General features: G+C 44.0%; 1 long non-coding RNA gene and 2 other non-coding genes across 5 annotated transcripts in view; 2 read left to right on the top strand and 1 right to left on the bottom strand.

Annotated features, from left to right (window-relative positions):
- LOC128410148 (uncharacterized) overlaps positions 1-27,392 on the top strand; it is a 34,286-nt gene extending 6,894 nt beyond the window's left edge. Inside the window, exons 2-6 of one of the 3 annotated variants that reach the window (XR_008329399.1) lie at positions 8,928-9,113; positions 10,451-10,998; positions 16,276-16,358; positions 18,361-18,576; positions 26,876-27,392. This is a non-coding gene — a long non-coding RNA (uncharacterized LOC128410148). Of the gene's footprint in view, positions 1-2,134; positions 2,328-8,927; positions 9,114-10,450; positions 10,999-16,275; positions 16,359-18,360; positions 19,009-26,875 lie in introns of those variants that run through there. The other 2 variants (XR_008329400.1, XR_008329398.1) reach the window with 2 other exon arrangements.
- On the bottom strand, positions 11,579-11,654 carry TRNAV-GAC (transfer RNA valine (anticodon GAC)). The gene has a single exon. It is a non-coding gene; the product is annotated as a tRNA-Val (tRNA).
- TRNAI-GAU (transfer RNA isoleucine (anticodon GAU)) lies at positions 23,650-23,723 on the top strand. Its single transcript has one exon. It is a non-coding gene; the product is annotated as a tRNA-Ile (tRNA).
- Positions 27,393-27,595: the final 203 nt, after the last annotated feature.

Here is a 27,595-nt window from a genome sequence, read left to right as displayed (position 1 = left end):
GTGTATTTGTGTCCAATATAAGGATCATGGAAATTTATTTATTTTTTTGTTGCGTGTGTGGGTGGGGAGTTGAATAATAGTGACTTTCGCGGATGTTTGAAAAGTTTCCTGTTCCCCAATCCATTTTGGGCGCACTCTCCAAAATCCTAAAGACACTCAAAAGAAAGGGGTTTTCTTTTTGGGGGTATTAAAAGCAGGTCTATGTAATTAAGGTTATATAGAATAATAGAATTGTAGAGTCGGAAGGGAGCCTGAGGATAATCTTGCCCAGCCCCCCCCCCCAACAACGCAGGCATTATCAGCACCACGCTGTTAACTACCTATATATTTAATTGCAAGGCTGTCACAAGTGGTTCTGCTTTCTTAGGAACATGTTACCTGGATGAATGATTAAGGTTGAAGTCGTTGCTTCGCCGGGTTCACAAACCTCTCACACACTCTAATGGGGAGTGGCTTTAATGTGGAAACAGCCGAATGACGGGGATGAAGCACTCAATTTTTTTAAAAAAGCGGGGTGGCGGGTTGCAAACTCAAAACCAGTTCTTATAGTGCCGCAACAATGCAATGCAAGGGTGTTATTATTAGAACCTGCAGGATCCCAGCATTTTCTGGTTCTTGACAGAATCCCACATGCTTGTGTTTCGAGTCGCTACACAGTCCTACACGCGCTTACCTGGAGAAAGGTTTGCTTGCGCATGCATACATGCCATAGAATTTGCACTGTAAATACAGTAGATCGAGAATTGCACAGGGCAGGGGTTGCGTGAACCCTGTCCGACTTACAACCAGGACAGTGACTTGGAAACTGGTTTTGTTGTTTTGTTTACTGTTGTTTGCATCGCATTGCCCATCTGTTCAAAGAGAGAAAAGTTTTAGAAAACGAGGGGAGAAGGACAGCTCATGGAGGCGCGCGCACTCTGGCTGGGGTAGGAGAGGAATGCCTGCGAAACATTGCTGCAGAAATCTGTGAAGTGCACTGATCTCGAACAGCATTCCCCCCCCCTTTTTTTTCCTGCTTTCACAAAGGATTCTGCTGTTACTTTTGTTCCGGTCACAAAACTGGAGCGAGCGAAAGAAATTAACTAGGGAGAGATAAGGTCTGGAAAACAATCTGGAATTGCCAGTGTTGGTGGGAGCTCTGCAGGGCTGGCGTCAGGAAGTCTGCGCCGCCTTCTATTACTGTTGATCCAGCTTTGTGCAGCTGCACTCAGTACAATTAGCTTGTAGAAACAATCCTGCTGTAGGCAGCCTTTTCCCTTCAAAGCTCTTTTCTGTACTGACCTCTCCTCCCCGCCCCACTTCCCTCCTTCCATTTCCACACACTCACACAAACACACACACAAAACACACATACATACACACCAACCAGCCATCATGATGCTGGAAATCAAGTCACAAGCCGATCACTGTTTGGGCAACATCATCTGTGGGAATTCATCAACCCCCCCCCCGCGCCCTAGAGATGCAACAAGAGATTGTTTGTCCAGAACTTAAACTTGCAGCTTAATATTACGATGTAACCCATACAGAAAAAGAGAAAGGGGAAAGCCGGGCTGGGCTGCTTAACAAGAAACACATTGTGCTCTTTGCTGTTCGCCGCCGCCTCTTGTAACTGGGCGCAGAGTAGTGGGAAAGGGGCGCAAAGGCACCTTCGAAAACTTCGCCAATCGAAAACAATTCAGAGTTCTCACCATCAACTTAATTGCTTTTATTTTTATTTAAGGGGTGGTGGTAGGAATAATGCGTCGCTACCAAGCTACATGCACAAGCGGTATCTCTCCCCCCCCCCCCGCTTCACTTTGGTGATCTTAGATGCGCAAACTCGTTCATGCTCGTCCCCCTCGAAGTTTGCTGCTGACTCTTTCCCTCTATTTTCCATTTCAATTTTTTATTTTATTATTTTGCACTGCGCACCCCTTTGCTTGCTATGCGCACGGCTGATCCCCCCCCCAACTTTCCGGCTCCCCTTTTGCCCCTGCACAGGAAAGCCTCTGCTCGAGCTTTCTGGACTCCTCCACGCCGCCTATCCCCGAGGTAGCAAGCGCGCCAACCGCCCATCCCCCACGTCACCCCTCCCCCGGTTTCCCCGCCCTCTGTGACTCCTCCCTCCGCCTCTGCGCCCGGTTTTGCGGAACACCAGGCGCCGCTGTTGCGAACTCTCCGCCACACGCCGGTCGCGTGCTGCTCTGCGTAAACTTTGCCGGTGGCTCCAGTTCCACGACGGGGAGGGGACCAGGCCGCGGCTTCTTCGGCGGGCAGCAGACGCCTCCGTCGCCCGAGCGGATGCAAGGCTGACGGGCAGAGAAAGAGCCAGATGTGTGTGCAGGGTGTGTGTGTGAATTTGCAAGAGAAACCCTGGGTTTCGTATTAAACCGCGGCGCTTTTCGTTTCTAAAGGTTTGGCTGCCCTGCAGAAAAAGAAGCAAGGTTCAGATGCAGAATATGTTGCTGTTTTGTTACTGCTATTTGCGGTAACTTGAGAACTTGAGTTTCCCCCCCTCCCCATGTATCATAGACAATCCTTATCCGAGGCAGAGTGAAGCAATACTTTACCAGGACGCTTTAGAAAATGGATACCAAAACGAAAAACCTTCCTATCATAAGGGCCAAGGTTCCTTCACCTCCCCCCCATAAAGCATTTGAGGGGGCAGCGCCCTCAGTTGATGGGCATTGTCATTTAAATGGCACATTTCTGAGCACAGTTCAAAGTGTTGGGACCGACCTTTAAAGCCCTAAACGGCCTTGGTCCAGCATATCTGAAGGAGCGTCTCCACTCCCATCGTTCTGCCCGGACACTGAGGTCCAACGCGAGGGCCTTCTGGCGGTTCCCTCACTGCGAGAAGCCAAGTTACAGGGAACCAGGCAGAGGGCCTTCTTGGTAGTGGCACCCACCCTGTGGAACACCCTCCCACCAGATGTCAAAGAGAACAACAACTACCAGACTTTTAGAAGACATCTGAAGGCAGCCCTATTTAGAGAAGCTTTTAATGTTTGCTGTATTACAGTATTTTAATATTTTTTTGGAAGCCACCGAGAGTGGCTGGGGAAGCCCAGCCAGATGGGTGGGGCATAAATAAATAAATTATTTTTATTATTTATTTATTTATGAATTATTATTATTATTATTATTATTATTATTATTATTAGTGTGCCACATCTTGTGATGGCTTGTGTGTGGCGGGGCTTACCTCGACTCCCCCACCCAATATATTATTCAAGTTGGCACCCTCACTTCCTATACTTTTGAAATGCTGTTTCTCATTTCTCTTTCTGAGTTGGTTCCTGGACATAAATTACACTTGAAGAGTAAACCCACTGAAATCTATGGGTCCTACATTAGTCATGGCCAGCTTGAGTCCCATTGATTTCAGTGGGTCTGCTCAAAGTACGATGATGTCCAGGATCCAACCATATACATATGCTTTGCTTTTCAGCCTGCAATAGGCTTTGAGATGCATTGGTGTGTGCCAGCCTTTCTCAACCTGGCGTCTTCCAGATCTTTTCAAACTCCCAACTCCTATCAGCCCCAGCCAACCTGCTGTTGTGCGAGGAGGTGGCACGGCATGCTTTTGTTCCCAATATTATTTAATATCAGTGGCGGTAGGTAGTCATTTAGGGACAAGGTGTCAGTATGCTGATGATGCCCACCTCAATTTCTGCACACGTCTGGAAGTGATGTGTGCATGTAGTCATGGGCTGGTTGAAAGGTATTAAACGGTGACTGAAGTCTGACAAGATCTGGGCATTATGGACGCGCTGCTCCCTGGACCAGGAATTGGGCGGTGTACCAGCTCTGGAGGGGGGGTACTCCATCTTATGGAGCAAGTGCCTAATTTTCGGGTGCACTTAGATCCATCACTACAGGTCCACATGACCTCAGTGGCTTGGAACAATTAATTGATTTTGGTTGGTGCACCGAGTGCAACCGTTCCTGGACACAGCATTGTGTCAGGGATTGGGCTGAAGAGGAACGGTGGAACCTTCCAGAGAAGAGGGAAGCAGTATTGATTTACAGCAGTGGTTTGCAGAAGAGCACGGCTCAGAGGTAGAAGAGGGGCAAAGCTGGGAAATAACAGGGGAAGAGGAGGGGAGAGAAGCCGAGCAGGAGCAGCTGGCTGTCACGTCATCACTAGAAAGCTTTCCAGACCTCCCTTCTCCCAGAACCTGGCGAGCAGTGAAAGTGGGAGAGCAAAGAGCGAAGAGGCAATTGGCCTTAAGCTGCCTCCGTAAGGGGGCGGTGGCAGCGGGGACGAATGAGAAGGGAAGGGGGAGTGGAGATTACCCGGAGCAATGCCAGTACTCCAAGAGACAGCATTCCTAAGCCTCTCTCTGTGAATATTGAATAAAAGACTTGGTAAGAGCTTTCTTGTCTACTTAATCCCTGGCAGCCTGCCATGGGGGTGGGGAGAGGGGGATCGGATTCCCTGAGGCCTGACACATTGTGATGGTGATCTATATATTACATTACATTGTTTTTCTAAATACAATATACACAAAAAGAAAAATGGACATTAACAACAAAATCATATGTATACAACACAATGAAATTTTGATGATAAAGTAAGAAGATTTTTTTAAAAAACAACAACAACCAGGAAGTAAATCAACTGGGTACAATTATGAAATTATAAAAGTATAAAATTATAAATAGGGTATAAAAACACAAATTACAATGAAGAAAATGGGGCAAAGAGGGAAGAAAGGTCTTGCCTGTTTACAGACACTGCCAAACTATCATATTTCGAAGGAATTTGCCAACTATGTCACTGCAGGTGTCATATATTTAATAAATAACTCCCAAAACGGGTGAAATCAGAAGGGTCAGCGTAACCCAGGCTTCCTCATACTCTGCCCTCCAGATGTTTTGGGACTACAATTCCCATCATCCCTGACCACTGGTCCTGTTAGCTAGGGATGATGGGAGTTGTAGTCCTTTTTTAAAAAAGAAATATTTATTGGAAGTTTTACAAAAACATAAATACAAAAACACATAATAAAAGAAAAAAGAAAAAGATACAACATACAAAAGCAAAAAAAGAAAAAAAGAAAAATTAAAAACAATTCCATTTTTCATAACTTAAAACTCATTTGCTGGTTTCTTTGACCTCCTCACACCTCCCCTTCTTGTATTCCCATTTAAATAATCAAATCAGCAAATCCTTACCCTCTTTCATTTATCTTAACTCTATATCTTAACATTTTATAACTATATTTTCATCCATTATCAATTCATTTTTGCATATTCTTATTAACTTTGTTGCTAATACCACTTATTTCCAATCCAACATCATTTTAACATTCATTAATTTTACAATGTTTCTGCAAATAATCTTTAAATTTCTTCCAATCTTCTTCCACCAACTCTTCTCCCAGGTCTCGGATTCTGCCAGTCATTTCCGCCAATTCCATAAAGTCCATCACTTTCATCTGCCACTCTTCCAGGGTGGGGGAGTTGTAGTCCTAAAACATCTGGGGGGCCGAGTTTGAGGAAGCCTGGCCTGGCGTAACCCCTAGCAACACAAAGATTACATGTCAATGTCTGTGAAATAGCAGAGAGCATAACTTTCTTGAACCAGTTATCTAGGTATAACACAAAGCATCTTTCCAGCCCTGAGCGATTACTAAATGAGCAGCTGCCAGATATACAATTAACTGTTTACATATAAGATCCACATCGCCTTTACCAAAAACAGATAAAACACATACGAGTAGGGCCTAGAATCACATTGTGTACTGATCTCTGCAATAATTCGTTTCCAAAATTTATGGACTCCACCATGTGTTTCCACAGCCCCACCAGCACAAGGGAGATCCTGATCTTGCAATAAGAACCAAACACACTGGCGAAAAAATACCACCAATGGATGACTTTTAAAGAATTCTCCAAGATGCTGGCAGAGACCAGTCTAAAAGAGATGATGGACCAGATCTTTGTCCGTTGAGATGCATTAAATTTTTCCTTAAGATTGACCCACATACCAACTGTATGGCAAGAACTAACAGCAAAAGTAGGGAATTCGTGCAATATGCAGTTGTGAGGATAGAATCTCAGAATTCTAGAGTCATCAGTCTAGTCCAACCCCTTGCAATGCAGGAATATTTTTGCCTAATGTGTTTGCCCAAACCAGTGGTCCTGAGATTAAGTGTCTTGTGCTCTACCAACTGAGGATGCTGAGCTTTTACACATATTACATCATACTGAGAAAAATCTGCATTGGCTGCCTTTTAGCTACCGACTCAATTCTGAGGTTTTGCTGCAGGCATTTAAAGCCATAAGTAACCTGGAACCAGGTACCTAGCAGCCTCCCCAGGGCAGACGAAGTTGATCTTTTAAGATCTTCAGAGGAGACTCTGCTAGTCCTTTGCAAGAGTGTCGCTTGGAAGCAGGCCTTCTCAGTGACAGTACCCACCCTCCAGAACCCCCTCCTTTCACTAATTCATGAGGCAGAGGCAGCAGTGGCTTTTAAACATTCCTTGTGTAGTGTGTTTTAATCTGGTTTGTGCCACACTCTCTGCAGCAAGAGGAGAAGTTGATCTGCATATTAAGAGTCCGACCCATACAATAGCATATAAAGGCGCACAGGATCCTGAAAATGGCCTCTTAACAACTATAGTTGTTACAGGGCAGGGGAATTGTTGTTTAGTTGTTTAGTCGTATCTGACTCTTCGTGACCCCATGGACCAGAGCACGCCAGGCACTTCTGTCTTCCACTGTCTCCCGCAGTTTGGTCAGACTCATGTTTGTAGCTTCGAGAACACTGTCCAACCATCTCGTCCTCTGTCGTCTCCTTCTCCTTGTGCCCTCAGTCTTTCCCAACATCAGGGTCTTTTCCAGGGAGTCTTCTCTTCTCATGAGGTGGCCAAAGTATTGGAGCCTCAGCTTCAGGGTCTGTCCTTCCAGTGAGCACTCAGGGCTGATTTTCTTAAGAATGGAGAGGTTTGATCTTCTTGCAGTCCATGGGACTCTCAAGAGTCTCCTCCAGCACCATAATTCAAAAGCATCAATTCTTCGGCGATCAGCCTTCTTTATGGTCCAGCTCTCACTTCCATACATCACTACTGGGAAAACCATAGCTTTAACTATATGGACCTTTGTTGGCAAGGTGATGTTTCTGCTTTTTAGGCAGGGGAATAGTCTATTGGAAAATTGCTTACAGATACCAGCTCATGGAATTATAGGACCAACTAAATTGAAAATAATACCTCCCGATTCTTTCGAAAAGCGTCTTCCTATGCTGTTCACCACAGCCTCGGTGACAGATTTCAAGGGGCAGGACCCCAGTGAATGAGGATCATAGAATGCCGTTTCAATTTCGTCGGAGGGTTTTGGGGTGGCGGATGGGAAATTGGATTAGCAAGGAGATCTTGGAAATATGTTCCAGGTGACTGTTTGAGCGGGGAGCCAACCTTTCTTTCTTAGCAGCAGGGGAGGGGTTAAGACGGATTTGCATGAAGTGCCCTGCATTATTTATGTCGCTGTCATCATCATCATCATCATCATCATCATCATCATCGTCATCATTACAGCTTAAAGTTTTAGGGGAAGTTTGAGATCTCCAGATTATATATATGAGCTAATTCTCAGTAAACTTGGAAGTTTGCTGTACTGGCATTGCTTGCTCCCCATTCTGACCCACCAAGTCAGGAATGGAGAGTAATGTAAAACACATGCTTTCGGCGGGGTGACTTAACTGACACTGCTATTACTGGTATTAAGGGAATCTCCATGGTGCTTATTATCGGTCATTTTCGAATATGTAGCAGGACCCAGCTGTTGCCTGCAGGGTTCCCATATAATTTCAACAATCCTGGCTCATGGCAACATGCTTGCACAGCTCAGGGGTGCTCTGTAGGAAACAATTATTTCCAGGAGGTTTAAAACTCAGGCTTACAAATTCGAAACGATTCCTGTCTTAGATGTGGAATAACTGGATTATTTGCAGAAATGGAACAATGCAGTAGTCTACTTTTATTGTGTTGTTTTTTTTCAGTTGATCCTTCCAGACTAGACCGATGGAAAGTTGAAGTTAATTCAGTATGTAGTCTGCTGGGAATGGCAGAGTTTTTGTTTTTTTAAATGTACAATAGTTGCAAAAGATCAATTAGGCTCTTTTTGTCAGTATCCAATCACCATTTTTTGATAGATGCATAAACATTTACAGATATATATTCTTGGGGCGGGGAGGTTAAGGAGATTTGAAAGAGCTGCCACTGTTCCTAGTGACTGGCCTAATTCTCTGGTAAACAAGGTTTTTTCTTCATTATTGGGGGGGGGGGACGATGACTGCAAAACCTTCAGTCTCAGTAACTACAGTGGTACCTCGGGTTAAGTACTTAATTCGTTCCGGAGGTCCGTACTTAACCTGAAACTGTACTTAACCCGAGGCACCACTTTAGCTAATGGGGCCTTCTGCTGCTGCTGCGCCGCGCCGCTGGAGCACCATTTCTGTTCTCATCCTGAAGCAAAGTTCTTAACCTGAAGCACTATTTCCGGGTTAGCGGAGTCTGTAACCTGAAGCGTATGTAACCTGAAGCGTATGTAACCCGAGGTACCACTGTACTTCAAAGGGGGGCAAGACCTGCAGGAGAAGCGCTGAGGGCCTTCTGGCGGTTCCCTCCCGGCGAGAAGCCAAGTTACAGTGAACCAGGCAGAGGGCCTTCTTGGTAGTGGCACCTGCCCTGTGGAACGCCCTCCCACCAGATGTCAAAGAGAACAACAACTACCAGACTTTTAGAAGACATCTGAAGGCAGCCCTGTTTAGGGAATCTTTTAATGTTTGATGCATTACGATATTTTAATATTTTGTTAGAAGCCGCCCAGAGTCACTGGGGAAGCCCAGCCAGATGGGCGGGGTATAAATAATAAATTGTTGTTGTTAACTCCTATGCACATCCTTTGTGCCATGCTCCTGATGTTCCCTTCTTTAGGTGGCTTGCCAAAGTCCCAGAATCTTTCAGATGCAGAACAGGACCTTCTTTTTGCGCTTGCGTAACCCAAGAAGACTAAGCACCACTGCAAATTAATTTGAGGCCACAGCCTCTCCATCTGGTCGCTGAGAGTTCCACAGAGCAATACAGAACTGTGGAAGAAAAGGCAGGAATTCCATGGGGAAGGTAGGTCTTAAATCCCCTTGGCAAAAAAGTTTCCCTTCTCAGTGTGTGTCTACCACCGAATTGATATTGCCCAGCTATTAGATGAGGCATGCACAACGAAGCAAATGTGGCAAAAAGGACGGGATAGCATCATTTTTCATGAGCTTTGTTTCTACACCTAAAAAAATAAAAACCTCGAGACACTTTATTTCTCTTGAAAGAGATAATAGAATCATAGAACTGTTGAGTCGGAAGGGACCCTGAGGATCATCTAGTACAACCCCCTGCCATGCAGTTGTCCCATAGGGGGATCGAACCTTCAACCTTGACATGCTATGCTTCAGGAAGCCATGCCTTCCTGGGAAGGACTAGCTTAGCAGCAGAGCATCTCCCTTGCTTGGAAAAACCCTATGCTCAATCCCCAACATCTCCAGGTCGGGCTGGGAGAGAACCATGCCTGAAAATCTGGAGAAGAAGAAGAAGAGTTTGGATTTGATATCCCGCCTTTTCACTCCCTTTCAGGAGTCTCAAAGCGGCTAACAATCTCCTTTCCCTTTCTCCCCCACAACAAACACTCTGTGAGGTGAGTGGGGCTGAGAGACTTCCAAGAAGTGTGACTGGCCCAAGGTCACCCAGCAGCTGCATGTGGAGGAGCGGAGACGCGAACCCGGTTCCCCAGATTACGAGACTACCACTCTTAACTACTACACCACACTGGCTCTCAGTCAGTGTAGTCAGTACTGACCTGGATGAGCTTCCTTTGCCTTCAAAAAGCCAGCCAACACAGGTGAGATGCATGATGGAAGTGGATTCAACCAGCATCAATTTGTAGCAGAGAATCCGAACTCTCTTAACAACCAAGGCCGAAACCAAGTGATTATTTATGTTTGTGGTAGATGAAGACACACTGGTCTGTCTTCAGTGAGGTGGTGCAGCGAAGTGTGATAAGCAAACAAGGCCCGAGGCTGCGCGAGGAGAGGGCTAACCTTTTTCTTTGTCTCCGTGCTAATGCATCTTGAGTCTAGAATTAACAGATTAATAAGAATGTTATTCACACGGACATGTATAAGCAGCTTGGGAACTCTGTCAGATCCAACTCCTTTCCTGATCCTGGAGACTGTTCCATTTAATAACTCTCAAACATCCTTCCCTGTTAAGTCAATGTCTAGCATTTTAAAAAGATCTGCATGGGAGGTACTGCAGGGGTCGGCCATCAGGGAGACGAAGAATGCCGAAAGAAAACGGATGGGAAATGTACCCTAACTCAAAAAACAATGCAATAAATTAAGCAAAATTGGGGGAGGAGAAGCTTATATATATATTGCCTACGAATACTACCTTGTTTCCCTTTCTTTCAGCCTCTATTTGGGTTCTTTATGATCTAACCACTATCCCAGCTCTTGCTGTGCAATGTGCTTGGGCCAGTTGACTAACGTTGAGTATGACTGATAGCAGCTTTCAACAACAATAGGAGAATTACTCACCCTAATCCCTGGAAACTTGCAACGGTCTATGAAAGAGCCGCCTTGCTGTTTATCAAAGGAGCCTGTAAAGTTTGATCCGAGTGTTTTTATATATTGACAAAAGCAACAAAAACTGGTGATAACACGGAAGATCCTGGTTTCTTCTCAAGGATGTGGGCAAGGACACAGGAACCTCATTCTCTCTTCCCACAGTTAACAGGAAACCAACCATTGGGATGCCACGCTCCTGTTTCAAATCCACACTGTGTTCACCTCTTGTGATGTCTGAAGATCTCATACAATGCCATCTGCAACATGTTTCATGGGCAGTTGGCATAATGGGGACTCCTGCTTTTCCTCTCAGGAATTGGGTTATGGTAGAAATTTTCATCCTGAGGGCCACATTTCTTCCTGATCAGCCTTTCAGAGGCCACTTTGCATTAGTGGGTACAGCCAGAGGTAAAAGTTGGGGCACAGCAACAAAGGTCATTTGGTTGGTTCATGTTTAAAATATAGCTGCTGAAAGACGCTATGCTCCCAGAATATTGTACGGGACTTAAACAAACGGCCTCTGATGCCCTCAGTTGGCTGATTCACTAATTCCAAATACGGCAGTGGCAATTATTATTTTTTAGCTATGTAAAGGCAGCATTATTAACACTAGAAAGAAATTTCAGCCAACATTGTACCGTAGGATATATATATTTTTAAGCTCCTTAACAAACTATGGTTGAGAAGGTTTTTTCTTGCCTCACACACCAAGACTGCATGAAAGACTCTCCTGCTGTAGACCCAATATCTTTACTCGCCCTTCATCACGATTTTCTTGGCACCAAAGCCAGGAATGAATATTCCGAAATTCAGTGCTAACGCGGTGCCTAACCCAATGAATGTTGAGTGCAAAGAGCAAATGCACTGTCGTATCTGAAATTATGGTGGTGGGGGAGACTCAGAAATGTGCCTCTCTTGGAATCATAGAGTTGGAAGGGACCCTGAAGACCATCTAGTCCAGAAATATGCAGCTGCCCCATACAGGGATCGAACCTGCAACCTTGACGATGTCAGCACCACACTCTAACCAACTGAGCTAATGTGATGCTTATCTTAACTATTAGTTTTGTCATGGCCATCCCAACTAAACATAAGTGTTTGAGAAATGAGGGGCAGATTTACCAGAGCCTGCTATTCACATTTTTTAAAAAGTGAAATGCCCTTTATTGCAGACAACCTTTATGCGGTCCACACAAAAATTTACAGAATTGTTTTGAATGTTTATGCAGGGTAAATCTACGAACTAGTATGTAACTGTTGTCTCTGATATGTAATCTCTCCCTCTCTCCTCTCCTCTTTTAATAAGGAAAACAGCTATACAGTATAATTCATTATATTTAAGACAGAGACCAGGTTCAGATGTCACATTAAACCAAAATTTATTTAAAATTATAGTGTAATGTGTGAGAGCAGTGTCCTGATTCGCTCCTTCCCTGCTCCCGCTTGTGCTATACCAGAAAGTAAGGTGGATGAGGAGGAAAAACTGAGGCTGGCTTAGCATGGCGCATGATGCAGCATTTGTGATTTGTTTCTTTCAAGCAAACCACAGTTGGGGAAGCCAAGGCTGCTTTAGAGTAAACAGTGGTTTAACGTGACACGCAGACCATCTCTTCTGTCCCTTGCTGTGTTTTTAAAGCAAAGTTCTTTTGAGTTTTTTATCCGGTTGTACTTCAAACTTCAAAGAATTTGCAAGCGCAGGATCACATGGGACTGGCCAGTTCTGTGTGACTCAGCAGTTGTCATCTTAATGTTCAGGCAGTAGAATTACATCATGGGAAGTAAACTTTTCTGAGTAATCTACTATGCAAGATCCATCTGTCGACCACACCTGTGTGCATGTGTCTTTCCTTTCATGAATGCCAGAGCATTTCCTCCCAACCTTTCACTGACTTTGTAAAAGCAAAGAAAAAGAAGTTGGGGTGGGGAGGGAGACATGTCTGTGCTTATTAGCCCTTACTTGTGCAGCAGTAAGCAGTTGTCATAATTTGCAGCTGTCTGTATGTTACATTTGCATTTTTGCAATTGTTGCATAGTATTTGGGCTCGGTTCAAAAGTGCCAGTGCTCACCTTTTAAAATCCCGAGTGCCTTAAGACCCAGGCATCTGCTTGACTCTTGGGAGAGATCTAGCATTGTGGACCACATGTACATGGTTTTGCACATGTGGCTTTTGCATGCGCCGCTACTAATCCAGCGGGTGATGGATAAGCAGAAATGTGCTTTCACAAGCTAATAATCACTATCTCTTGATCAGGGTCTGCCTGATCTGCAGATAAAAAAGGTAAAGGTACCCCTGCCCGTACGGGCCAGTCTTGACAGACTCTAGGGTTGTGCGCCCATCTCACTTAAGAGGCCAGGGGCCAGCGCTGTCTGGAGACACTTCTGGGTCACGTGGCCAGAGTGACAAAGCTGCATCTGGCGAGCCAGGCGCAGCACACGGAAACGCCGTTTACCTTCCCGCCAGTAAGCGGTCCCTATTTATCTACTTGCACCCAGGAGTGCTTTCGAACTGCTAGGTTGGCAGGCGCTGGGACCGAACAACGGGAGCGCACCCCGCCACGGGGATTCGAACCGCTGACCTTTTGATCGGCAAGCCCTAGGCGCTGAGGCTTTTACCCACAGCGCCACCCGCGTGCAGATAGTGTACTACAAAAGCATGCATTTCCCTTATCCTTGATCAATCTGAATTCAAACTTTTTTTGCAACTTGATAAAAAGGCCATAGCTGTCAACTTTTCCCTTTTCTTGCGAGGAATCCTATTCGGAATAAGGGAATTTCCCTTTTAAAAAAAGGGAAACGTTGACAGCTATGAGAAAGGCACTGGTTCATTAGCTATTAGAACGCCATTCAAACTATTTGTTCTTTAAACTATTTGGCAGCTTTATTTTTTTAACCCTCAGTGTGCTCCTTATCAAAGACAATGTTTATAAGACACACCGAAGATCTCAGGTTACAGATCAAGTGCGAGGTTTAAATATGTTTTTGAGTGCAAATGAATCAAAAGGGGATGCAGTACATATTAGCAAGTGCCCCATACATTGGGATCTGTTGCGTTTTCCCAGGACCATGTAGGAGTCGTGTTAACCAGCGCTTAAAACATGTTGGTGTCATAAAACATATCGCTCACCCAACGGCCAGAACCCAGTTCACAGATGTTGGAATGGTTTGAGTCTATTTTGGGGACTGAATAGGGTGAAAAGGCTGGGTTTGTTGAAGAGTAGAATACCTATAGAGGCCTTTTCTGCAAGCAATACCATGACTTCATTACCATGTCAATTCTGGGAAAGGCCTCTGATTTAACACAGCAGTTGGCTGAATCCATATGGAGCTGATGAACCTCTGAATGAATAGTGAATGGAAAAACTGCTGGAATCTGCTTTCAGCTTTTTGTTCCCAGAATGACCAATGTAAAAGAGCTAAGGCCTATACAGCACAGATGGTATAAAGGAGTAAGAATCCTGCACGTTTTAAATTTGGTCTTTTATCCTGCATTGTTCGGGCGTCTGTAACTGAAGTATGAATACCAAGATTCCCATGTCTCTCTGCCCCCGCTCCCCCCACCAAAAAATAATAATTCTGTGTTGGTGCAGGCTACCATTCAAGCCCAACATTTTGTAAAATCTGTGAAAGAATTGTGGTCATCTGGGCTGATCGTCTGCTTGACTATTATTATTTATTGTGTTATGAATGAAAGCCAACTTGTGGGAAAAGAGGGGTTCAGAGCCAGACCCTCCAAGTGTCCCTATATTCCAGGGACAGTCCTGGATTTTCAGAAGGCGTCCTGGTTTCTGATTTGATCCCAGAATGTCCCACTTTCCTCAGGACATCCCTGTTTTCATTGGAGAAATGGTAGAGGGTATGGTAGGACATCCATAATTTCGTCAGAGAAATGTTGGATGGTATGGTGAGCCAGTGTGGTGTAGTGGTTAAGAGCGGTAGACTCGTAATCTGGGGAACCGGGTTCGCGTCTCTGCTCCTCCACATGCAGCTGCTGGGTGACCTTGCGCCAGTCACACTTCTCTGAAGTCTCTCGGCCCCACTCAACTCACAGAGTGTTTGTTGTGGGGGAGGAAGGGAAAGGAGATTGTTAGCCGCTTTGAGACTCCTTAGGGTAGTGACAAAGCGGGATATAAAATCCAAACTCCTCTTCTTCATCTTATGCAACCCCGCAAGCTAAGGAGATAAGTAACTATACAACATTTAGAAAACATCTGAATGCAGCCCTGTATAGAGAAGTTTTTTAATGTTTAATGTTTTATTATGTTTTTATAAGCCATCCAGAGTGATTGGGGCAATCCAGTCAGATGGGCGGGGCATAATAATAATAATACAGTGGTACCTCGAGTTAAGAACTTAATTCGTTCCGGAGGTCTGTTCTTAATCTGAAACTGTTCTTAACCTGAAGCACCACTTTAGCTAATGGGGCCTCCTGCTGCTGCCGCACCACCGGAGCATGATTTCTGTTCTCATCCTGAAGCAAAGTTCTTAACCTGAAGCACTATTTCTGGGTTAGCGGAGTCTGTAACCTGAAGCGTATGTAACCTGAAGCGTATGTAACCCGAGGTACCACTGTAATAATAATAATAATAATAATAATAATAATAATAATAATAATAAATGTCCCTATTTTCATTGGACAAATGTTGGAGGGTATGGAAACCACCAGCAGCCTATACACAGCAAAAGTGGTGGTGGTGGTGTTTTAAAATGCATGTTGTCCAACAGCAGACCAAGCAAGAATGGAAATGTGAAGTGTGCTAGTGAAAAAGCCAGGGAAGGGAGTTCTGGAATTCCTTCCGTTCACACTATGTGGTGGGACTATGCAGATGTTCCCATTGACACAGCCATGTACGTCCACTAGGGTTACATGCTTTAAGAGTTCGACACATTGCTGCAAGTGCCAATACAGTAAATCAAAAGGCTCTGTGGCATTATCTGGTTTCCTTTTTGGCTTGAGAAGTTAGAACAGATGTCACCAGAGAGGACAAAATGGATTTTACCCACGGAGAGGAGCTTTATTGCCGCTCTTTAGTAGGAAGTCCCTTGAAATGCTAATGGACACAGTTTGTGTTGCTGGGTTTGCATACAGAGGGTGGGAAACGGCTCTGATCCCTAAGAGGCGGAGGTGGGGGGGAGGCAGGGGGGGAGAAGAGAAAACCCTTTTGTTATTAATCAAGGATATCTGCTGCTTTAACAGCAAAGCACGTTAAATGGTGCAGAGACAGACCTCTTTCCAGCAATCTCCTGCAAACACACATACAAACTGCTGAACATTTTTTGACAAGATACGACGTACATGTATCATAGCTTCGTTGAATCTGCAAAGATGTTTTACCCCCTTCTTATTGTACAGAGGACACACATAGTGAAACAGCGCGGTGGGTTGCCCCCCGTCTCTCCTACTCAATATTCCAATTCTTTGCAGTCTTGTTTCTTTCAGCAATCCGATAATTCAAGACTGGCTAAGCATCCTTTGCAGGCCAGGCTGTTCCATATTTAAAGTCCTGGCAGATTGAGGAGGAGTCTGTTTGATTCCACGAAAAGAACCCACCAGAGACATCTCACTCGCTTAATATCGGTGATACTGAGCTCCTGTTCAGTGCCTGTGTGCTCTCAGACATCAAAGCACAATGCTGACTGGCTTGAAAAACCACTTTCTGTTTTCTTACAGACTTCCCAGGGAACAAGTTTGGTTCCATTGTTCAATGTCTGAAATGAAGGACCATGCATATTATTCCTCAGATTGTACAACAGGTAAATTTCAGTCAAAAATGTTTGCTGTGGCAGAAATATTTCTAAAGTTACAGGGAAGTTATTGGGGAAAGTGAAATTAAGTACAATAAATTTCCCGCAAAAGTATTGTTACATGCCACCCCAATATCAACAACAGTGTGAGATTCCAGCGGTACCAGGCACGCCTACCATGGTCCATGTTTCTTTTTGGAAAGTGAGGCACAGCAGAGACTTATGTCTTAATGACATATGGTTTATTTACACATATATCATTACTGTGTGCTGATGGGTCATTACCTACAGGCAACCACCTACAAGGAAATTAATCTGTCTTGATCAGTTCTTAAGCCATGTTGATTCCCTAAGATTTAGAAGTGCCTAATACACAGTTTGGGACACGGGTGGTGCTGTGGGTTAAACCACAGAGCCTAGCACTTGCCAATCAGAAGGTCGGCAGTTCGAATCCCCGTGACGGGGTGAGCTCCTGTTGCTCGGCCCCTGCTCCTGCCAACCTAGCAGTTCGAAAGCACGTCAAAGTGCAAGTAGATAAATAGGTACCACTCCAGCGGGAAGGTAAACAGCATTTCCGTGTGCTGCTCTGGTTCGCCAGAAGCGGCTTAGTCATGCTGGCCACATGACCTGGAAGCTGTACGCCGGCTCCCTCGGCCAATAAAGTGAGATGAGCGCTGCAAGCCCAGAGTCGGTCACGACTGGTCAAGGGTCCCTTGACCTTTAATACACAGTTTGGTAAGTTAGCTTTCCACACATGCTAATTCTGGAGGGTTAAAAAGGCTTAACACACAGCCCAAATATACACAGGTCAAGCTATCATCTCACACAGGAGACTAGCCTCGCCCAATTAGCTTTTGACACCCAAGCCTTAATTGAATTCTAGCACCTATTGGTCCTAGGGATTTAGGAGAAGTCTAGCATCCACAAACACATCACAGTATTTTAAAGGTGCACATGCTAAGCCTTCTTTAAGCACTGACTGTAGGCACACTGAACACACCTGAAGGAGCAGGATTGTGGCAGCAACCCTTGTTCTTGACCCCATGTCCACTTGGCTGTTGGAACTGACCCTCCACAAACATACTGACTTTATGCACATGGCCACTGTCTGCCTGTGAACCTATCCAAAAGCCATTGCCATCCCTAGGATTGCTAGTAGAACAAGAAACTACCTGTGGCTATAATGCTGGATTTCATTTTATTTTTTACCTTCATGAAGTTCAGTAAATGATGGGCTGATATTGCAGCACCCATCCAAATAGTTTCTGGGATAAATTGCCTATTCTGTTGTTTGGGGTTCTGCTTTCACAGTGCCTAGATTAGCAAGCCATTCTCTCCAACATCAGTGTCACACACAATAACTTCCAGCCATCTCAAGAGGGTCCTGGGGGATCCTCAGGCACTATGCTGATGTAGAAAATCCCATTGAACAATCTCAAGGTTCATGCCTGCCCAAGTCTCCACCACCGTACCACCACTGGTCATTGATCAGTGATAGCAGCTAATAACTTCATGGGCTCTCGTCTTCAGCAAGCATGCTGAGGGCTTACCAAGAGCTCAGCGCTATAATGTTTGTTGGCTCAGAATGTGCCTACAGCATGAACTTCATGAAAAGTATTTCCATTGGATCCTTCTCCTTCACGCAGTTGCACCAAGTCACAGCGGTTTGCTAGACTAGTCTAGTAAATTTCAGAATGGAGGGAAGCCAGAGAATGAGGAAAACATTAATGCGGAGGCTAGATACTTTTTCCTTTCCTTTGATGGGGTCCCTACTTCAGGTTATCCGTTTAAATGCCAACACCGCTCTGCAAGATTGTCTCCATTTCTAATTAAAATCGAAAGGTTTCATTTCAGCTTTTGTTAAAGCTCCATTTGTCTTTCGAGTTGAATTTCTTCTATAAACATCTATTTGGTGATTGTGAGCTGATCCTATTATGCTACGTACTGCTGCTTTTTGGTGGGTGTATATTTGTGTATATGTATGCGTGTGTGTGTATTTGGATCAACACAGCTGCCTGCATCTTTTGGACTCTCTTTGAGAACGTGGCTATGGGGGCGTCACGATGAGCTTCTGCACTTCAGAACTTACCGCTCCATCACTGTATTTAAAACCCCAGTTCAAGAAGCTTGATAGCACATGTGGTTACATTTTCTAAGAAGATGGTGCGGAGGTGTTTCAACAGAAGAGAGAGAGAATGGCTCCTTGCACATTCTTTATTAGGAAGTGGTAAGTATATTTGTCTCAGTGCAAACCAATACCTATTTCTGGAAACATTGGTTTAATACTTTTTCCTCTAGCAGAGAGGATGTTTCATTCTATAGACTGTTCTCAGACGCACTGACACTGTTTTCTTAAAAAGGCAGAAAGTTGGGGGTGTTTCCCCCTGCCCTGGAACAACTTTAGTCCTATCTCTGGAGACAGAGCAAACAAGAAGACTTTTAACTTTGCGACCCAGCGAAAAATCAATTTGGGGCACATTTCCCCCGGAAGGTGCACCCTACTGCTCATCAAATATGGTGCAGTAGGGCCTCTGAGAACTTTGAGAGACTTTTGCCAATGCCCATTTAAACAACGGATTCCTTTCAAACATTTCTGAAGGGGTCCATGCACCAAATTTACAAATGTTAGGGTGTCCAGAGAAAGGTGGTCTGTGGTGGTCTTACATTTGTTAACTACTCCAACCAAGCCTTTGTGACAGCCCAAGGTATGCATTTAAAAATGGTGTTGCCAACTTTTTAATTATTATTTACTTGCTCTGCTCCTGCGCCTTCATAAATTACCCGATCGCATAGAAACAAAACAAGCCTCTTTAACTCCTTCTGCAGCTTCTTAACAAATAGTTGTTTAATTCATTTGGTCAATGTGAAATCCATTAACAGTTGAATTAACACCCCTTCCCAAACTCTGAGGTTTTCAGGGTCTCTGTTGGTGGGTTCCTTCCCCTCCCCACCCCCCAGTTCAGCTGCATGGCACTTGAAGCTGTACATTTGGTATAGCTGGCCCAAGCCTGTGGAACTCCCATCTACCTGAGATTAGACAGGCACCCTCCTTGCTGAATCTCTGGTGAATGACAAAGACTTTATTATAACAGGCATGTTAAGGTAGTTCAGTTTTGTTGGCACGATCAATTTAAATTGTTCATATTCTCTGTATTAAACATTTATAAAAAGCTTTTTTGGGTGGGAGGGAGGAGTCCTTTAGAGGACACACATGGGAAGGGGACATTGGAGAAGGGGGGTCCTGGCATGAAATGCAGGATAGAAAGGGTCTCCCAGCGAGAAGATGTAGGGTCCCAGGTGGGAGATGGGAGGGTCTACCTCTCTGCGTGTGGTTAAATGATAGGATATATATGATAAAAATATAATAAAGGGCCTTACAATTTTTTCTCTTTTTCTCTCTCTTTCTCTTTCTCCTCTTGCTTTTTCTATTCTTGTTCTGTAGAGTAGTCCAATTCTTACAGTATTTTATGTCAAAAATTCTCAGTCAACATATTTCTTATAAAAAACGATTTTTGACACACCGCTTAGAAATACTGAATATTAAAGTTTATACAAATACAGTGTGGTACCTCGGTTTTTGAACACAATCCGTTCCAGAAGACCGTTTGAGTTCTGAAACGTTCGAAAACCGAAAACTCAATATGGAATCCTCAGTACGGAAAACTCAATGCAGAAGTCGCGTGCCATGTTCGACTTCCGAGGCGTGTTCGAAAACCGAAGCATTTACTTCCGGGTTTACGGTGTTCAAAAACCGAAATGTTTGTCAACGGATACCACCGTATCTGAAATAATAAATCAGAGGCCCTGCTTCAGTTGACCATTCATGGTTTCCTCAAAGAGTTGTATTTTAAAGCATGGCTTTGTTTGTAAAGGCAAAGTCTGGGTGAATAACTTCAAATTGGTTTTTAAATTATTTCCCCCACAGACTTTAAAACTTGTATTGTTCTCTTCCACTTCTTCTCTCCCCACCCTTCAAACTTCTGCTGTTAGGTAGCACCCTATAAATGTTGCTAAAACTCCAACACCTAAGATGGCCTCATAAACCCTGCGGACATTGAGCTCCTAGAGAACAGATTGGATGGGTAAAAATTAGTGTGTGTGTTCTCGCAGAACCTGAGAAAATAGCACCTTCACTTAGTTAAAAAAAAATCTGTTTGTGCCACTCTAATAATCACTTCATAACTGGTGGGATAGCAGAACATATGTCTCTGGAGTGGCAGAACAGAGAAGGCTCCTGTACCTCTGTTCCCTGAGAGAGGGAGAAATACCTTTTGCAGCGTTTCTCTTGCAAATTCTGTGCCAAAGGGCTCCTCTTCAGAAACTTCAACTGAAATGTAAATTGCTCATGAAAACTAAACGAAATGTTTGTTGTCGTTTTTAAGGGTGAGATGACGTGTATATTGAAATGCTATTTGACATATGTCCCAACTGTCCTTATTTACCAAGAGCAGTCATTATCCCTGGTGCGTTCCACTGCTAAAATGCTGGTGAGGTGTTTTGGGAGGGTTTTCATTTTGCTTTTTTGGAGAGCTACTGAGGTTTCTTTCTTTAATGTTGTAAGCAAGCATGCATATATGCCAGAGATCGTCAGGTTTTCAGTCTCCTGAGTCTCGCATACCCTCTAACATTTCTCAGATGGAAATAAGGACATCCTATTCAATTATTATCATTGCTATTATTGTTATTACAACTACCACTGTTACTATTATTATAATATTTATAACCCGCCCATCTGACTGGGTTGCCCCAGCCACTCTGGGCAGCTTCCAGCATATATTAAAACTTAATAAAACATTAAACATTAAAAAAAACCTTCCCTACACAGGGTTGCCTTCAATTGTCTTTTAAAGGTTGTAAAGTTACTTATCTCCTTGATTTGGGGTGTGTATGTCACATAACACAATGCCCTCCAACATTTCTCTGATGAAAATAGGGACTTCCTAAGGACTTCCCAGTAGTGATGTATGGAAGTGAGAGCTGGACCATCAAGAAGGCTGATCGCCAAAGAATTGATGCTTTTGAATTATGGTGCTGGAGGAGACTCTTGAGACTGCAAGAAGATCAAACCTATCCATTCTGAAGGAAATCAGCCCTGAGTGCTCACTGGAAGAACAGATCATGAAGCTGAGGCTCCAATTCTTTGGCCACCTCATGAGAAGAGAAGACTCCCTGGAAAAGACCCTGATGTTGGGAAAGATGGAGGGCACAAGGAGAAGGGGACGACAGAGGATGAGATGGTTGGACAGTGTTCTTGAAGCTACCAGCATGAGTTTGACCAAGCTGCGGGAGGCAGTGGAAGACAGGAGTGCGTGGCATGCTCTGGTCCATGGGGTCACGAAGAGTCGGACACAACTAAATGACTAAACAACAACAAAGGAAAAGCAGGATATTATGGGATGAAATCAGAAACTGGGACAGCTTCTGTAAATCGGAGACTGTCACTGGCAAATAGGGACACTTGGAGAGTCTGGTCTTGACAGCTCATAGAACAATATATCTGAGAAGACTGAATGACTGTTAACTCATGCATTGGGCTGAAGTCGTTGTCTTGGACTTTGTCCAGCATTGACAGTTGCTTGTGTATGTGGAGAAGGGGTGGTAATTCTTACAATTTTCAGAGGCAGATTACGTTTTTTAAAAGTAATGACTGGCATCTTGAGGATGGCGGCATCATTTAGATGGTGCAAAAAACTCAAGTCCATGAGTGACACCCATTAATTCCACAATCATCCTCTTATGTGGAAGGGCCCTAACATGGCTACTTTCCTGGAAATGAGTAAAGGCTACTCGTAATAGGAAGACTGGCATTCTTGGGTGACACCAGACAAGGGCTCGGCTGACACTTTTCAAAAGCCATATAAATGGGAACTCTGCGAATGGTTCAAGGATTGTTTTGGATTGTTTTGAAGTTGCTAGTAAATGCAGAGCTGAGCTGGAATGCAAGGACTGTCTGCAAGGCCATGGTGGGTAGCTTTTGCGGCGACAGCAGAAGTATCTTGCTTGTTTACTATTACAAAATTGCCTCGGTGAAAATGTTTAAAAGAACATTCCCATTCGCCTTTTGGGCTCTGCACTGAAATAGTACATATGAAGGAGCTGAGAATAATTTAGAGCAGGGCATAGCTGAGGAGAGGAAAGCAGTTCCAAGTAGAAAGGGAGGGTGATTCAATGGCTTGTAAACAACCATAAAAACGTATGTGGACTGGCCTTGGGTGCCGCACTGCAGGAGGAACTGAAAAACAGTTGATGTGGGCTGAAGGCAGGGCAATAATCTACACCCACCCACATGTCACACTCAAGAGTAGACCCATTAAAACTGATGAACCGAAAGCTCTCGATATTTAAAAACTTGTAAGATCTTGGGTTAAAGTCCAAAGGCGTTGTTGCAGGCTAATAAACAGATTGCAAACTAAACAGTAAGTGTTTAGGATTGCAGCCTTCAGGCGACGTGACTTCCCATGTGAATTATCTTTTACCATGAAACTTACGTGCTCCTCCTTATATTATCAGACCAAAGGTCAATGCTTCCAGCTCATGAGGCAGGTTTGTTTTAAGGTAGACAGTTTCTACGACTTTGTAGCAGAACACCAGGCAGTATACTGAGGCTCACCGCGTGAAGTCGCCTTTTGATTTCCTAATCCCAGTGGATTAAGCATCCGTTTACAGCTGGGGGGACAAGCAAGGGCTACTCAACAGTGAGATCAAGGAAAAGTTGAAGCCCAGCCTTCAATGCAGGGTTTATTTTCTCTTGCCCCTCTCTTATTGCACAAGCAGTTTGCCCCTCACCTGCCGCTGGACTTTCAGAAACCAAGAGAAATCAGGAACAGGCAGGCAGGGAAATAATGGAGAAGGAACGAAAGAAAAAGACAGGAATGTTGGGAATGTTGAGTGAAAATCAGAGGGAACAAGGCGGGAGGGAACGAAATGCGTTGGAAAAAATGTGGGGGACAGCCCCCGCACACTATCATTTAGGGATGAGGTTGTCTCTCTTCCCTAACCTATAGTTGCTCTGCCTGATGCCCTAGACTTCTTGTGGAGGAAGGGCAGGGTATATATCGAATAAATAAGAATAATAATGTTTGTTGCCTGTAATAAGCAATTCATGTATCATTCACAACACGTCAGGAATAAGGCCCAGGGCACAAAATAATAGCAATACATCTAGTTGGCCTTCCCTTTGTGTCTCTCTGAGGAAGGATGAGCCTACAACATTTTGTAAGTTAATCTAATGTTTTAGTGTGATGCAGCTAGAATTGTGCACTTTAAAGTCCCACTAATAAAAAAAGGAAGAGCTAAACAAGCCTGGATAGCTCAGCTGGTTAGAGCATGGTGCTGATAACGCCACGGTTGCAGGTTCGATCCCTGTATGGGACAGCTGCATATTCCTGCATTGTGGGGTCTAGAATAGATCAGGCACCCCCAACCTTGGGCCCTCCAGATGTTTTGGACTACAATTCCCATCATCCCTGACTACTGGTCCTGTTAGCTAGGGATCATGGGAGTTGTAGGCCAAAACATCTGGAGGGCTGTAGGTTGGGGATGCTTGGTCTAGATGTTCCTCAGGGTCCCTTCCAACTCTACAATTCTATGTTCTATATGCTTGAATCTCTCCCATCGAAAGGGTCAGAGGTAGAACACATCTCCCAGGTCCATTCCCTGAAATCTTCAGTTAAAGCTGGGGAATACCTTGGAGAGCTGTTGCAGCCTGTGTTGGTACTACTGAGCTGGGCTAATGGACTAACTCAGCACAAGGCAGTGCCTTCTGATCCTTTCCAATGGGCCTCATGTACTATGCTGCTAACTCAAGCTGTATTGTGCCCCGTGTTATTAATTTAGGCTTCTGTGTATTTTCTCAAAATGTCACTTGCTTTTATGGTTGTTCACCTAATTGACGTTAATGCAAATAATGTGTAGGGACTTCTGTAAAATGTCTCCCAAGTAGCTGCAAAGAGAATAGCTCCACATATGGCTATGATTATATGAGTATTTAAATGTTTATGATGGTGGCTTGTAGATGTCAAATGAAATCATTATGCATAAGGTATTTTTAAGTTTTGATTTTTTTTAAAAAATGTATCATTTTCTATTGTAAAGTAATGTGTAGGACTTCATATCTGGCCCCTTAAGACTATATTGGGAGGTCGGTGTGGGGAGGTGGGGGAATGCACTAATTTCCCTTTCTCTACAATTTTAAATCTTTCACTTTGAAATTCATTTATATGAAACCAGGTCCCTATTTTTCACGCTTTGGTCACTGGTGTTGCTGTTGTGACACTGGTGTCAAGGTTGCAATAGGTAGTAGTAGTAATAATAATAATAATAATAATAATAAATAATAATTTTATTTGTACCCTACACATTTGTTTGGTATGATTATGAAAGCTCAAATGAACTGTTGGAACTTTCTCATTTGCAGGTTTAAGAACTGTGAGCACTGTTTAGGGTGTATCAGTTCAGAATTTCAGTATATCAGTTCAGTATATACCTTTTTAAAGGTTGGCATGCCTTTGACCCCCAACTTCAGGGTCCAGAGAAAATGGGAGGTCAAACTTTCTCCTATCATCCCTGATTGGTCATTCTTAGGGCTGCCATACGTCTGGAATTTCCCAGACATAGCCGGGATTTGCCCCCCATAAACAGCGTCTGGGCAGAAAAAGTTCAACAACTCTTGTGCCCAGATTTTCATTTTTTGAAATATGGCAACCCGAGTCATTCTGGCTTGTGTGGATGGCTTCAAACAACATTTGAGGGTGCCAGGTTGTGGAAGACTGTTGAAGAATGTGTTTACTGCTTATGTGGCATGGAAGTTAAGTGGGTATCGAGACTGCTGATGCTACCAGGCAGTTTTGCGCAACTGCCTGGGCTCTGTCGCCCTGGTAGGGTCCACTGGCAATAGGTTCTCTAGGGCCCCTGCATTGGGTGGTTTCAAGCCATCATTTAAAATTTCCCACAATGCCCTGGAATGTTCATCATAGCATCGCCCCAGGGGATTGTGGGAAATTTACAATGGTAGGTTAGCCCAGGCCAATTGCTAAGCCTGAAGTTTACCCAGGAAGCACTGACATAGGAGAGGGATATGGAGGGCTAAGGGCCCCACATATCTAGAGCCCACCCATGTGGGTGCCCTAAAGCTTCCCTTAAATGGAAAGTCGGGGCTGGAAATCTCCTGCTAGAATCAGACCACCTTTAGGAAATAGATACCTATGTTCATTCTGCTCACCTTACTGGTTACACGTCATTGTCTTTTTCCATTTTCAGGTAAAATCCTTACCAAATCTGCCACATTCTGAGCCTTTGCGAAGCTTTCGTGTTCCTTCAGATTATGTTGATAAAAGCTTGAGTGAACAATACAGAAAGCAAAGCAAGGCATCTTAAGTCCTTGGAACAAATCTGACCCAAATATTTGCTTTTCACAATTGTCCCTTCAGAGATGTAAAGGTCAGTGGTGGGAAATTACTCAGAGACAAAGGTGATTGTGTGTTGACCTGTAGGATGGCGACCTGGCTTATTCCACACCTCTTTCTGTTTCACACTTCCTCCTGACCTTGTGAAACTCACTGCAGATCAGTTTGCACATTCTGAAAAAGCACACTGAATACCCTCCACTCATAGTAGACAACTCCTAGGGGCTGGGGGGTCTTTGTCCCCCCATAAATTATTTGAGGGGACTGCGCCCCCTCAAAATTTGATGGGCATTGCCATACAAGTGGTGTGTGTGTGATAGATTATGTGGGGCTGGGCTCACCTGGTTTACCTGCCCCCCCAATATTTTATTCGTTAGCACCCCTGTCCCCACTACAGTCACTTAAGAATGCAGATGGGAGACTAAGTAGTCCCCCATTTTTAAAAAATATATATATAAAAACCTCAGGAAAAGTTTGTGTGTGGCATTGGGTTATGCATGCTCTCCCTGCCTCTCAGATCAACGCATTTTGATGAATTAAGAGTGCATTCCTATACTTGTCTACCAGAAGCAATCCCCATTGAGCTTAATGAAATTTACTCTGCACCCTAGGGCAGAGAGAGTACATGTGTAGGCTGTGAGATTGGGGTCCCCAATTTAGGTTGCGGTCAGACCACCTTCAGCTGAACATGAGGAGGCTGCAGCCACTTAGAGGTTTATTCACAGCATATTAGCAGCATATTAGTTTTGTTAAATAAAATAAATAAGACAACTGGAATACTAAGTGAGGCCGTTGGTCCATCTATCTTCATATTGTCTATATATACTGACTGGCTACAGCTTTCCGGGATTTCAGATAGGGGGTCTCATTCAGTCCAGATAGGGGTTTCACCTGACCCACAGTCCTGTGATCTTTCTGTAGGGTTGGAAGCAGAGACTATGGCTGTCGTTCTGCCCCATCCTTCCCACATAAATTGGAACAAAGAGAGAGCCTCTGATGCATAAATTGAAGTGTGTGGCAACAGTGACATGGAAAGTCAGAATTCATTGTTTCATTTGTTCATTGAAATCATTGTTAAATACATTAAAATAACTAATCTTTGTTGTTCTTTTTCTTTTCAAGAAACCCCATGACTTTGCTTTGAGGTAGAGCGAAATCAAATTGCTTGTTGGAAAATAAGAAAGTGTCAAAGGAGCATGGCCAATTGATGCTGATGTGAAGCAAGCCTGTCTTTTTTCTTCAGTTGCCTTTTCTTCTTCTGATATTTTGTTTAATGTTCTCTGTCAGCATCTTTCGGAGAGAGATGGATCAAATTGGCGGAGATTGTTTATCTGCAGAGGGCTAGCATAGGGTACCTCCATATATCCACAGATGGTCCAAGACATTGTGGTGCTTGAGGAGGAAAATCAAGATGGCACCCCAGTAAGAAAATAAAAACATATCTTTTACTTGGGATGGTTTTAGGCTATTCTTGCTTGTTCCTTAGCTATTGCTGTTTTGTTTCTGCTTTTAAGATAAATCTTTCTTATCCTAAAATATAATTCACATTGTTCATCTCCACACAAAAGAGACTAGAAATCAACAACTTCTCCCTAGGCCTCATGCTAAATTCACTCCCCCCTCTTACACACACACACACACACACACACACACACACACGTAAATGAAGTGATAGAGCCCTGATACATTGAACAGCCTATTTTGTTATTGCTCATTCGATCCCTATCCTGCCTTTTAATTCAGAAGGACCCCCAAATCCTACAGGGAATGAAATACAATCATACTGAGGCAGCTTCTATGCACCACAACATCTGTCATCACTCACAGAATTCCCTCACAGCA

Source organism: Podarcis raffonei, chromosome 3 (genome assembly GCF_027172205.1).
Source record: "Podarcis raffonei isolate rPodRaf1 chromosome 3, rPodRaf1.pri, whole genome shotgun sequence".
NCBI lineage: Eukaryota > Metazoa > Chordata > Lepidosauria > Squamata > Lacertidae > Podarcis > Podarcis raffonei.
Note: the sequence above shows the minus strand (reverse complement) of the source record. Positions and strands in the feature narration are given on the sequence as shown.